The sequence below is a fragment of the Emys orbicularis genome, chromosome 8, assembly GCF_028017835.1.
Source record: "Emys orbicularis isolate rEmyOrb1 chromosome 8, rEmyOrb1.hap1, whole genome shotgun sequence".
Taxonomy (NCBI): domain Eukaryota; kingdom Metazoa; phylum Chordata; order Testudines; family Emydidae; genus Emys; species Emys orbicularis.
In genome coordinates this window covers 97,983,313-97,995,630 of record NC_088690.1, presented here as the reverse complement: position 1 = coordinate 97,995,630, position 12,318 = coordinate 97,983,313, and positions in this window count along the sequence as shown.

The following is a 12,318-nucleotide window of genomic DNA, read 5'->3' as shown; positions in this document are numbered from 1 at the left end:
AAGGGACCCCCTCTGCGCATGCTTGTCCTCCCAACTCTATGAATGGGTGGGCACTGAAGCCCCAAGGCGCATGCTCGGCTCTCTTTTATGAATGGGGGGCCGGAAGGGAACTTGTTGCAAGTTGCGAAGGCTAGATGTGGGTTGGTTTTTTTTTTCAGAGGTGAAAGTAAGCCGGTACGGGCCAGTACGGAGGACCGGTAAGAAAAGGAGACTGGCTGAGGGAGGGAGAAGCCTGCCCCCTGCATAAGAAAGGTTTAAACTCAGCTGTTCCCTCTGCCCCCGGGGTTAGGAGCGGTTTCTGGCATCCTTGTTAATTTCATTCACAGTTGCTGGGGGCCGGGGGGAGGGTGTGTGTGACCATGGCAGGGGCAGTTCTTTTCTGCCCCCGGGATGAGGGGATCTCTCCAATACTAATATACACAACAAATACAATAGGCATTTGGCTGCACAGCTTAAATCCAGAGCTAATAAAAGCAGGTGGAAGGGGAAAACTCACTGTCACCTTGGTTTCTCGTCTCCTCCCTCCTCCTCCAGCCAGGCTACAGACAGTAAGGCTCTGCCTTCCTCCCTCACCCCCCACTCAGCAGGGGATCTCCTCTAGCTTGCAGTGAGCAGGGAGACTGGCTGAGAGATGCCTTCATACACATACATATTGTATGTACTACTATCCCGTGGGGAGGGCACCGGTGCCCTTTTGAGGGGTGGGGGGACAGGGGAGACAGTATTTCTGCTGCTCACACCTCAGGAACTTCTGTAAGACGCAAGGTCTGGCTGGGCACTGCCAGTGAATCTGTGGGTGCCCAGCTTTTGGGTTGCTGCTTAATGGTGTCCCCAGGAAAACTTCCAGCCTCAGCAGCTGCTGTTCTCTCTTCCAGGCTGTGGGAGGGAGCTGCCTGGGAGACAGGGGAGGAGACGGAGGTCTGGGGGGCATGCGGCAGCAACAACACAAGCAATAGGGGGTGGCAGGTGGGGGCTGCAGCTCCAACGGGAACCACTACCCACAGCAAAGCCGCCCCAGCCCCCGGCTCAGTCCTGGCACGTGGAAGGTGTGAGTGGGCCAGCCCAGCGGGGGCAAGAAAGGGGCATCCATGGGAAGGACTGGATGGAGCAAAGCATCCTTATAGCAACTCCCACATTGGGCCATACAGCTGCTCTCCCTGTTGTCATGCCATGCCTCGAGATGAATGTGCTGCACATCGGCCCTTTCCAAGCCACAATTTCACATATGGCATGGGATTCCACTGAGTATAAGGAGGTCCCACACATGAAATGAATAGCAAGTCCGCCACATGACGAGTGGTAAGTGCAGTCCGTTTCACTGTAATGATGTTGTTCATCACACTGAATCCCCTTTCGCAGTCAGTGTTGCTTGCAGCAAGTGTGTCCACTGCAAGGACGAGTTTTTTAAGTTTACCAGGAATGTTTTTTCCTCCAAAAGCCTTGAATTCAACAAATCCCACAGTTGATCAGCCAATGCTCTTATTTCCTTTTCTCCAAAATGGGGATTCTCTGGATTCTCTTGCCATTTTTCGGGATTCAAAACTGACAAATTGTTAATTAAGTTCTTATAATTGGAAGACCTTTCTTCACGTGTGCTTTGATCGGCTTTGTTTGAGGCAGTTGTAAATAGCAAGCCCGCGTGATTACCATGTGGGGGTACCGTATGGCACTCAAAAGCTAACTTTGGAACATCCACATGAATGTCTTCCTGGGAAAACAAAATCGTCTTGTCTTGCTTCACAGATCTAAATCTACTCTGATCCAGGTATATTCTAAATATATATGTACAGTATGGATGGATCTCTCAAAAAAGATAGCTCTTCAATGTAGCAGTTGGACCAACAAACAGCTCCCTGGGAAAGGACGGACTCCATTTAGCAGCACACATTAAGCAGAAGTTCCTGAGGTGTGTTAGCCCAGAAACACTTGTCTCTCTCCCCCCCACACCCCTTAAAAGGGCACTGGCACCTTCCCCACAGGACAGTAATACATACAGTATGTATGTGTATGAATGTGTGTGTCACAAACAATGCAGCTGCAGCCTGCTGCCGACTGCCCCGACCCCAGCAACCGACCCCTACTATTGTATTATAGTAGTATTGGAGATCCCCTCATCGAGGAGGCAGCAAAGAACTTCCCCTGCCCTGGTCACACACACCGCTCCCCCCCTCGACCCTCCCCCAACTAGGAGTGAAATTAACAAGGATGCCAGAAACGGCTCCTATACCCGGGAGCTGAACTGCCCAGGGAACAGCTGAGTTTAACTATTCTTATGCAGGCAGCAGCAGCAGGCATCTCTCAGCCAGTCTCCCTGCTCACTGCAAGCTAGAGCCTAGAGGAGAGCCCCTGCTGAGTGGGGGGTGGGGGAGGAACGCAGAGCCTTAGGCTAGGTCTACACTACCCGCCTGAATCGGCGGGTAGAAATCGACCTCTCGGGGATCGAATTATCGCGTCTCGTCGGGACGCGACAATCGATCCCCGAATCGACGCTCTTACTCCACCAGCGGAGGTGGGAGTAAGCGCCGTCGACGGGAAGCCGCGGAGGTCGATTTTGCTACCGTCCTTACAGCGGGGTAAGTCGGCTGCGATACGTCGAATTCAGCTACGCTATTCGCGTAGCTGAATTTGCGTATCTTAAATCGACCCCCCCCTGTAGTGAAGACGTAGCCTTACTGTCTGCAGCCTGGCTGGAGGAGGAGGGAGGAGACGAGAAACCAAGGTGACAGTGAGTTTTCCCCTTCCACCTGCTTTTATTAGCTCTGGATTTAAGCTGTGCAGCCAAATGCCTATTGTATTTGTTGTGTATATTAGTATTGGAGAGATCCCCTCATCCCGGGGGCAGAAAAGGACTGCCCCTGCCATGATCACATACACCCTTCCCCCCCGCAACAACTGTGAATGAAATTAACAAGGATGCCAGAAATGGCTCCTAACCCCAGGGGCTGAACCGCGCAGGGAACAGCTGAGTTTAAACTCTTCTTATGCAGGGGGCAGGCTTCTCCCTCCCTCAGCCAGTCTCCTTGCTCCCTACTGCAAGCTAGAGGGGAGTCCCTGCAGCTGCTGCTGAGTGCCAGGCAGGGGGAAAGCATGGCCTAGCGTCGGCAGCCTGGCTGAAGGAGGAGGGAAGACACGGAGAAAAATGTGACTGAGTTTTCACTTTTTCAGGTTTATTCCAATAATAAAGTTTTATTACAGACAGCATTTTTAGTAGTAGTAGCAGCTTTATTTTCTATATCTATGTCATGCAATGGGAGGGACCCATGAAGTACGTAGGAGAGGTGGGTTGCTTGCTTGCGATTGGACCATATGGGTAAGAAATGTAATTACTTTCACCCCTGCCCAAACCCCAGGGCTCCCAGCTGCCTCTGCAGCTGGTAGCTCCGGGGGTGATTTAAAGGGCCCGGGACTCCTAGCTTCAGCCGGATCCCCGAGCCCTTTAAATCCTGATTTAAAAGCCCCGGGATTTAAAGGCCCCACCTCTTCCGGTAGAGGCCACGCCTCTTCCAGTTGAGGCCCCGCCCCCTCCGCAGGACTCTGGAGTACCGGTAAGTCCTTTAAGTTACTTTCACCCCTGGTTTTTTTAATGAATGGAGGGCAGGCAGCAGCTGCGCATGCACCACACACCCCCAGTCTTAGGCTGAAGGTAAAGCAAACTGCAGCAAACGCAGGGTGCATGTGCAAGGAGAAGAAATGGGGGGGGAAGAGGGGATGTTGGTGTTTGATACCCATGCAGGAGACTTGGTGTGTCCCTCCACTGTTCAAGGCGCGTGGTGGAGCATGGCAGAGACTGGGAGCGTTGTTCTTGCTACGTCTGGCTGTTGCTCCTTATTGCTGCTGCTCAGATGTAAAACTGCAGAGGTCCCCGTTTCTCCTCACCCCAGCTCCAAGTGCTGTAATGACAGCAGGCAATTTCCCCTTCCATCCCCATGCAGCTTTCCTTGCCGGGCTAGTGCTGTCCTGGCTCTGCCATTTCCAGTGCGAACAGGGGAGCTCTGCTGATCTGCAGCGGGCAATTGTGACCTTCTGCAAAGCCAAACACTCCAGCCGCGGGGAAGCGTTGGGCCACCATGAGTCAGTTATTTCTACTGTGATTATTTTCTTCTCCGCCCCCATCTCCCCTCCCAAGGAAACTAGGGATTTGTATAAGGAAAACGGAATTCACACGATGTATTAGCATTCATTTTATTTTGCCTTTTTCAATTAAAATCGGCAGTTTGATCTTTTAAGCATTTGGGAATCTCAGCCAGGACTGGATTTTCGAAATAACTGGGAGTATTTATATTATTCTTTTATTTATTCATTCATTCTTGGTTTAACCCCATTGGAGTGCATGACACTTCCCAGACAAGAGAAAAGGAGCTCCCTGTCTTCCTGACGGACAATGAGAACTTGCATCATGCTATGGAGAGGGAGAAGGAGAAACAGGGTACAGGGAAAACCGAGGTCAGGGAAGTCTTTATTTATGAGGAAATCTGATCATTTATTGTGGCACACAGGCCTGGTGTACTTGCTTGTTTATACAGTGTATACGTACATGAATGTGATTAGATGGGAGAACGAGGGGAAATAGCCTGGAGCTGATGTGAGCGACCAGAATCCAGCATTTTGTGTGGGCGAGGGAGAGTGAAATAAAATGTGAAATAAGTCATTGCGAAAAATAGCTGGCTTTGTATTGTACATCATTTACCAGTTGTTAGACTTTCAGTTCAATCATTTTAGTGCAGCATAGCTATACAACAATGTCATCCCAATAATACATCACGGCTGATGTTTACTGTTAGGTTCTACACCCAAATGCAAGTAAACGCTGTAGGGGACAATATATCTGATAAACTAAATCTACATATGTTGCATAACTTAAGTGTAATTCACCAGGGTCACCTTCTTCACTGATTTATTCCCCACCCCCCACATTTCAATGAAAGCATCCGGCGTAGAAGGACGGTCTTGTGGCTAAAACTAGGGCTACATCTACACTACAGGGGGGGGTCGATTTAAGATAAGCAAATTCAGCTACGCTGAATTCGACGTATCAGATCCGACTTACCCTGTTGTGAGGACGGCGGCAAAATCGACTGCCGCGGCTCCCAGTCGACGGCGCTTACTCCCACCTCCGCTGGTGGAGTAAGCGCGTCGATTCGGGGATCGATTGTCGCGTCCTGACGAGACGCGATAAGTCGATCCCCAAGAGATCGATTTCTACCCGCCGATTCAGGCGGGTAGTGTAGACCTAGCCTAGGACTGTGAGTGAGAACTTAGATTTGGGTTCTATTCTCAACTCTGTTGTTGGCTTCCTGTGTGGCTTTGTGCAAGTCATGTAGGCTCTGATCCAATCATTCAAAGCCCATGGAAGTCAATGGGAGACAGGGCTTTAGGCTCAGGAAGTGCTCAACCCCCAACAGCTACTATTGTTCTGCTTCTGGGTGCTGAGCTCCCTTGAAAATCTTGTCCTAACTGTGGATGTTGAGCATTCTGAAATTAAAAACTCCTTCAGTGCTTCCAGTTCCCATCTGTAACCAGAGACATTTTCCTGCCTTGCCGTGGGGCTACCAATATCAAACTGATTACTGCTTGCAACATTCTTCAGGAGCCTTGCACAGACAGTGCTAGGAAAGTAGAAAATATTATAAATAATAATTTGTTGTTCAATGCATTATAGTCGTTGAAGTGGACACTTACAAAGTGCTGAGCAGATATCTTTTTTTGTTTGTTTTTTTTTACATTTCCCACTACAGTCAGTGGAACATATATTAGGACCTTGCACAGCACTTTGAAAACGTAATATTTATTATTCATCTATTACTAATGATGAATGCAGTGTTGTACATTAGGTTAAATATGCCACATAAATAAAATGCTTCATCTCAAAGAAGGTAAACCGTGTAGATTGCAATTGGTATTCAGTCATGTGTTCCTATGTTTCTGAGGACAGGGAACCTTTCCAATTATGCACGGATGTTGTTATTGGACCATCTGCAAATGAAAAGGGTGGGGGGAGGGGAGAGAGAAACAGAAACGAGCAAGTTATTTATGTTCTCATAAAAATGCTTAATAATAATACATTTGAAAATCAGGGGCATATAAGACAAAACTGACCTGAGGTATCCTTTTACCTTTTAATATATGCATTGAAAGAGCTATTATCCCTGCACTTGGATAATAGTGTTATCAGTATTCATGTTAACAGCAGTGATGTGTGCATGGAGATGCAAATATACCCCTGAGCCTGGGCCCAACATGTATTTTCTCTAAAACAAAGTCCTACAACAAAAATAATGCATGTAGGGTACAATCAATATTGCATTCTGTTTATGTAATGTTATGCAGTTCCATCACCACCAACTGGCTGTTGGCCTCCACCCCAGAAGTAGCTGCAGTTGTGGTTCAGCCATTTGTAAAATACTGTGAGATCTTTTGGATGAATGGTGTTACATAATATATTATTACTAGATCTTAAACATGCAAGACTGACATCTTCTTTTTTAAAAATTACCCCAAAATAATGGAAAATAGTTGCCAAAAAGGGGTTTATTTGCTGCTATTGCTCACATATAATTAAATATAATGTCATATAAAAAAGGCAGAAAAACCAAAAGATTTTCTCTGCATTTCCCTGTTCAGTAGATTAGTAAATATATGGATAAAAGAAGAAAATGTTAATATAACTTTAACTGAAGAAGGAAATGTACAGGGCTACCCTATTGTTGTTTTTATTGCTGAAGACCAACTAGAAGTTGAGAGGTTCAAATGCCCAAACAAAGAACTCTGGATCTGATCACTCTCAGGCACAAATTCTGAACCTTGATCTGAATTTTGCAAATGTGCTGTAACTTTATACTGTTGTTTGCTATGGTGTTGTAGCTGTGCTGGTCCCAGGATATTAGAGAGACAAGATGGGCGAGGTAATATCTTTTATTGGAACAACTTCTGTTGGTGAAAGAGACAAGCTGTCAAGCTTACACAGAGCACTCCTTCAGGTCTGGCTCTTTCACCAACCAAAGCTGGTACAATAAAAGATATTACCTCACCCACCTAGTCTCTCTGTAACTTTATAACAACATGAGATCCAAATGTACCCCCTCCCCAAAATCAGAGATGTTCAAAACTAGGTTCTGAATTATGTGATCAAGCGCATCTGTATAGCAAACATAACAGAAGTCCTTTGCTACCGTACAATACGTTTTGCTCCATGAATCCCCAACTGCCTATGTGGCATCTGGTAAACCGCTATGTTGTATCAAAGAAGGCTGATGCCATAATTAAACCATATAACTATAGGCACAGCACAGCAAGAGCCTATAATCTTTGATATAGGCACTAACAATGGAACACGGAACACCAGGGATAACCCACTGCACCTAACAAAGGAAGCAAAAGATTAGTCCCCAAGTGCTAGGGAGAGGACAGTTAGAAATGGTTTACAGTATTCTTGATATCCATACAACTTGCATCAGGAATAAGATTTTTTTCTTTTAAGTATATTTTTGGGAAAATGAGAAGATTTCCTTCTTTGTTTCCCTTTCCCTCCCCCAAATCCCACTTATGCCTGTGCATGACTGGAAGGTGACTTACTTAGGAGCTCATTGTCTTTGCTCTGAGCTTTGGCCAGAAGGGATTCCTCAAGAGCTACATCAAGTTCTCCATTCACTCCAGGGTTGACTATGTTGATTCTTCAATGCTATCAACCCCTGTGCTAGCAGCCCACCTTTGGGTTTGTGTAATACTGGCCTAGCATTGCAAACCCCAAGCACACAAATCAGGAGTCAGGCCCTCAAAGATCATGAGATTGACCTAATAATAATGAAATTAAAATAATACATTTGGGTTCTTTTTATTTGTCGTCTCTTTTTTGACCCTTTAGGGTTTTTTAACTTTTCTCTGCAACCATGAGTAACTCAAGCTTACTACACTATTTTTATTTAAACAAAAACTAAGTTTCTCACCTAATCACATGACAGCAGGAGCTGGGGCTTTAAGAAAATCACCAACTATCATAAGGCTTGTGATAAACTTGCAAGAGTTGGAAATACTAGTGGCACAAAGCTCCTCATTGCACACCTTTCTTATGCCATAAATAAATTGCTTACATAAAACTCAATGCATCACTTAATCCCTATTTAAACATCCATCTTAAATGGGCACAGATTCTCATTCAAGCCCCTGCAGTGGGAGAATTTTGCCATATGTGCATTGCACACAAATTAGCATCCCTGAGACTATTCTGGCATATTCTTGGAAATATTGTAAGACCAGCTCTGCTGCTGTGAGGGAGACCAGATCATTGTGAGGCATTGTGCTGCTTCTGCCTACCAGTCCCCAGCTCATTAATTCTTTTATTGGAATTTTATTTATAGTGAATGTTTGTGCAGCTAATGCAGCTCATTCCCCAAACCCCCAATACTTCTGTCTTTGGTTTGACAGGATCACCATTCCCTGAGTCTGAATATGTCCTGGAGGAAGCTTCCAATTAAATGACAGCTCAAAGAAGACGTTCTGAGTAGTGACTCAAATTGCAAATGAAGGCCCTATAACTGAGGCACTCATGTATTTTAATAACACTGTATTGATTTGATCGATCTTCTATTGCGTTCCATCCTCTTGGTGCATTGAGAGTTTGGCTATGGATATGTTTGTACTTTTGCATGTTGCATGTGCTGGTTTGGTGCGTGGGACATGTTTCTGAAGGAAGCTCTGTTTCAGAACAGTGGTCCCCAACCTTTTTCGTCTGGCGGGTGCCAGACGACGAGCCACGGAGGACCGTGGCCGGCGGACGAGCATCCGCCGAAATGCCGCCGGCAAGCAGCAACGTCAATAGGCGTCGCCGCCGAAATGCCGCCGACAAGCAGCGTCATCCAGAGGTGTTGCCGCCGAAGCAGCGGCATTTCGGTGGATGCTTGTCCGCTGGCCAGTACGCAGGTGCATTTAGACGCCCCGGCGGGCACCATGGCGCCCGCGGGCACCGCACTGGGGACCCCTGTTTCAGAAGGAATGGAACTTGAAGTTTGATATGAACTTGCTTATTTTCAGCTTGGAAAACCTTGTCACATGGAGAAGAAAAATGAGTGAATAAGGTTAGAATTTGGGGCAAGTGACTTCAAAATCAAACTTAAAGTGAGAGAGAAAGAGAGAATTACAAAACATCCAGGGCAAAACTCTGTGCTCACAACCCATGCAGTTCCATTAAGATGGAAAATACTGCACAGGTTCTGTACATTTTGATGGTTGGATATACTACCTGCTGTTCTGCAGTCCAAAGTGCATGGGCCAATAAAGATATAAAAGGGGTTTGGTCTTTGTGGGCATTTCAACCCATAACCAACTGGCCTTATGTTAAAAAGCAGAGGTTAGAAATTTATATTTGGTCATTTGGGGCCAAACCCTGAGAGATGCTGTGACATGCATCTCCCATTGACTTCAGCAGATGCTCAGGATGTAAAAGAGGAAATCCTGATGAGTGGTAGACGTATGACCCTGTTCCTGCTCTACTGTCTTTATTCTGTACTTCAGATGACAATACAGTTTCAGGTTTTAGTATTGTGCATAGGATTAATTTAGCAATAGACTACAAGTGACATCTGAAATGGACATTTTGTGCTCTGCATTAAGTTCCCATTCACTTTATTTATGTGGCTACCAGTGATCTATATAATAATAATCCATTAATGTCACTCTGTAGTGTATTATATCTGTTGAGTGAGTGTGAGTCGATGGAAACAGCTATATGCATGGCTGAGGGCTCTTTTTGTTTGTTTGAATATCACCAGGTTGAATCATCAGTGGGTTTCATGGTCTGTTACCGTCCAGTTTTTACGTTCTCAGCCATTTTGACTTTCCGAATTACATTCATGCAGTGTACAGCTACAGTAAGGCAAGTATCTATGCCATGTCAAAAGCCCTAGCCCATTGTGATAGCAGAGGTAACTCAACCAATCACCACCCTTTTACTCTACAGCTAATTTGCATGCAACAGTTTAATTGGTTATATGAGGAAGACTGCACAGATGGTACATTACTTGGCCCAACTGCTCCTCACACATACCAACACAAATCTCCCAGCAGAACACAACCTACATACAAATCTCCCATGCAAATCCACACAACTCTCCCAGCACAACTCCTCCAGGCACAAATTAACACAACCACTATCACAATACTACCAGTGCATACATTAACCCCAAACACACCTCAGCCTCTCACCGCAGAACAAACCCCTTATTCGCCATCCACACAACTCTCCCAGCACAACACAACCCACACACAACAATACAACCAGCGCACACACTAATCCCAAACACACACAGCCTCTCACTGCAGCACAACCCTTCATTTGCCACTCATGCAAATCCACACAACTCTCCCAGCATAACACAGTCACCAACAACACACCCAGCATATGCAATAACCTCAAACATCACTCTGAAGCCTAGAATGTCTGTTGACTATAGTGTCAATTGATGGAAACAGTGACTAGCATGGCTGAAAGCTCTTTTTGTTTAGAATATACCCAGGTTCAGTGATCACTGGGATTCACGGTCTCTTAATGTCCAGTTTTTTAATTCTCAGCCTCTCTTGGCTTTTTTACATGTATGACTTTATAAATTACACCTGTGTGACAGCACAGACTTTCAGCCGTTAGTGATTAGCTATTGTGTGTAAAGGAAACTTTGAGATCCTCAGGTGAGTGCTATGTACTCCTGGGACTAAATGGCAGAGAGAGGAGGGAGCGCATTTCTGACAGCTTTGCCACTTATCAAGCAGAAAGTTCCTGAGCACTAATATTTGATTCTGTAAAAACAACGAGGAGTCCTTGTGGCACCTTAGAGACTAACACATTTATTTGGGTATAAGCTTTCGTGGGCTAGAACCCACTTCATCAGATGCATGGAGTGGAAAATACAGGAGCAGGTATAAATACATGAAAAGATGTGAATTGCCTTACCAACTGTGAGGTCAGTCTAATGAGACAATTCATCAAGCTGAGTGAGGGAGTGTGTGTGTGTGTGTGTGTGTTTAAATGCCAAACGCCCACATGATGAAACCCATTCTATGTGTTCCACGTTTGAGCACTTTAGACAATGGAAGGTCAGAATTCATCCCCCAAGCTGTATGGACATAGGCAGAATAATCCAAGTTACAGGCACAAATTTCCAAAAAGAGTGGAATAGTGGGCCCTAGCTAGTGCATTTTCAGAGAGCTGGGTTTCCCAATGTCTTATGGTAGCTTTCTTCACAATTACATAGATACATATATTCAAAGTCCAGAAGGGACCACTGTGGTCAATTAGTCTGACCTTTTGTATAACGCAGGCCATGAAGCTCCCTCCGCCCGCTCCCAAATTCCTAGAGCAGATCTTTTAGAAAAACACCCAATCTTGATTTTAAAATTGCCAGTGATGGAGAATCCACCAGGACCCTTGGTAAATTGTTCAAATGGAGATTTACAATAAAAGTCATTGAATGAAGAAACCACCAATGTAAATGGGCAATAACTAGATAACTGCTGAAGGCTTAAGGGACTTTCATAATTACCCCATGTACCCTGCTATATCAAGTGCACCGCTAAGAACTGTTTTTTTAAAAAAGGTGTTTATATTTAAAAAGGACACTTGGGTTTTTAAAAACTCAAAAGTTAAAGCTCCATACAAGGAGGAATATGCACACACCCCCCCCCCCCCCGCACACCTGTTTTTTTAAAGGTTACATTCCAGTTTACCATGCTGTGGCTAATTTTATAAAGAATCAGTTTTACAGCTGGGAATGATAAACTAAACAAAATAATAAATACACAACTTGAGTTAGTTCCTTTAAAAAAAACAATTTGCAAGTGTGTTTGTGCTCCCAGAGGCACTGCCCAGGCACGGTCTTTCATGATTTAGAACTACAGCTTCATTTGTGTTAGACCTACTGAAAAAAAGCCAACCACCCTTCCAAAGCAGCTCAAATGTTGGCCCCCAGATGCCTCTTTCCATTTTGGCTGATATAGACTTCCATTTTTTAGTGCTCCAGAACAGTCTGTAGTAGACCCTCAGCACGGAGTTCAATTACCACTGACTGATATCTGTTTGGTGGAGCAGATTAGCACCCCCGATTAAAATCACATTAAAATCAATAATCATTTCTGAATTTGCCATCTTTCAGTCTGACAGTCCATTAAAATGAAAAGTGGCAAGTTCAGAATTGTCCAAAGGAAATACTTTAGTCACACAATCCACATTTAGCCTGTGGAACCAAATGCCACAAGGTATCACTGAGATCAAGAGTGTAGTAGGGTTAAAAATGGGATTATCCATTCATATGGCTAACAAGAGTAGCCAGAGTT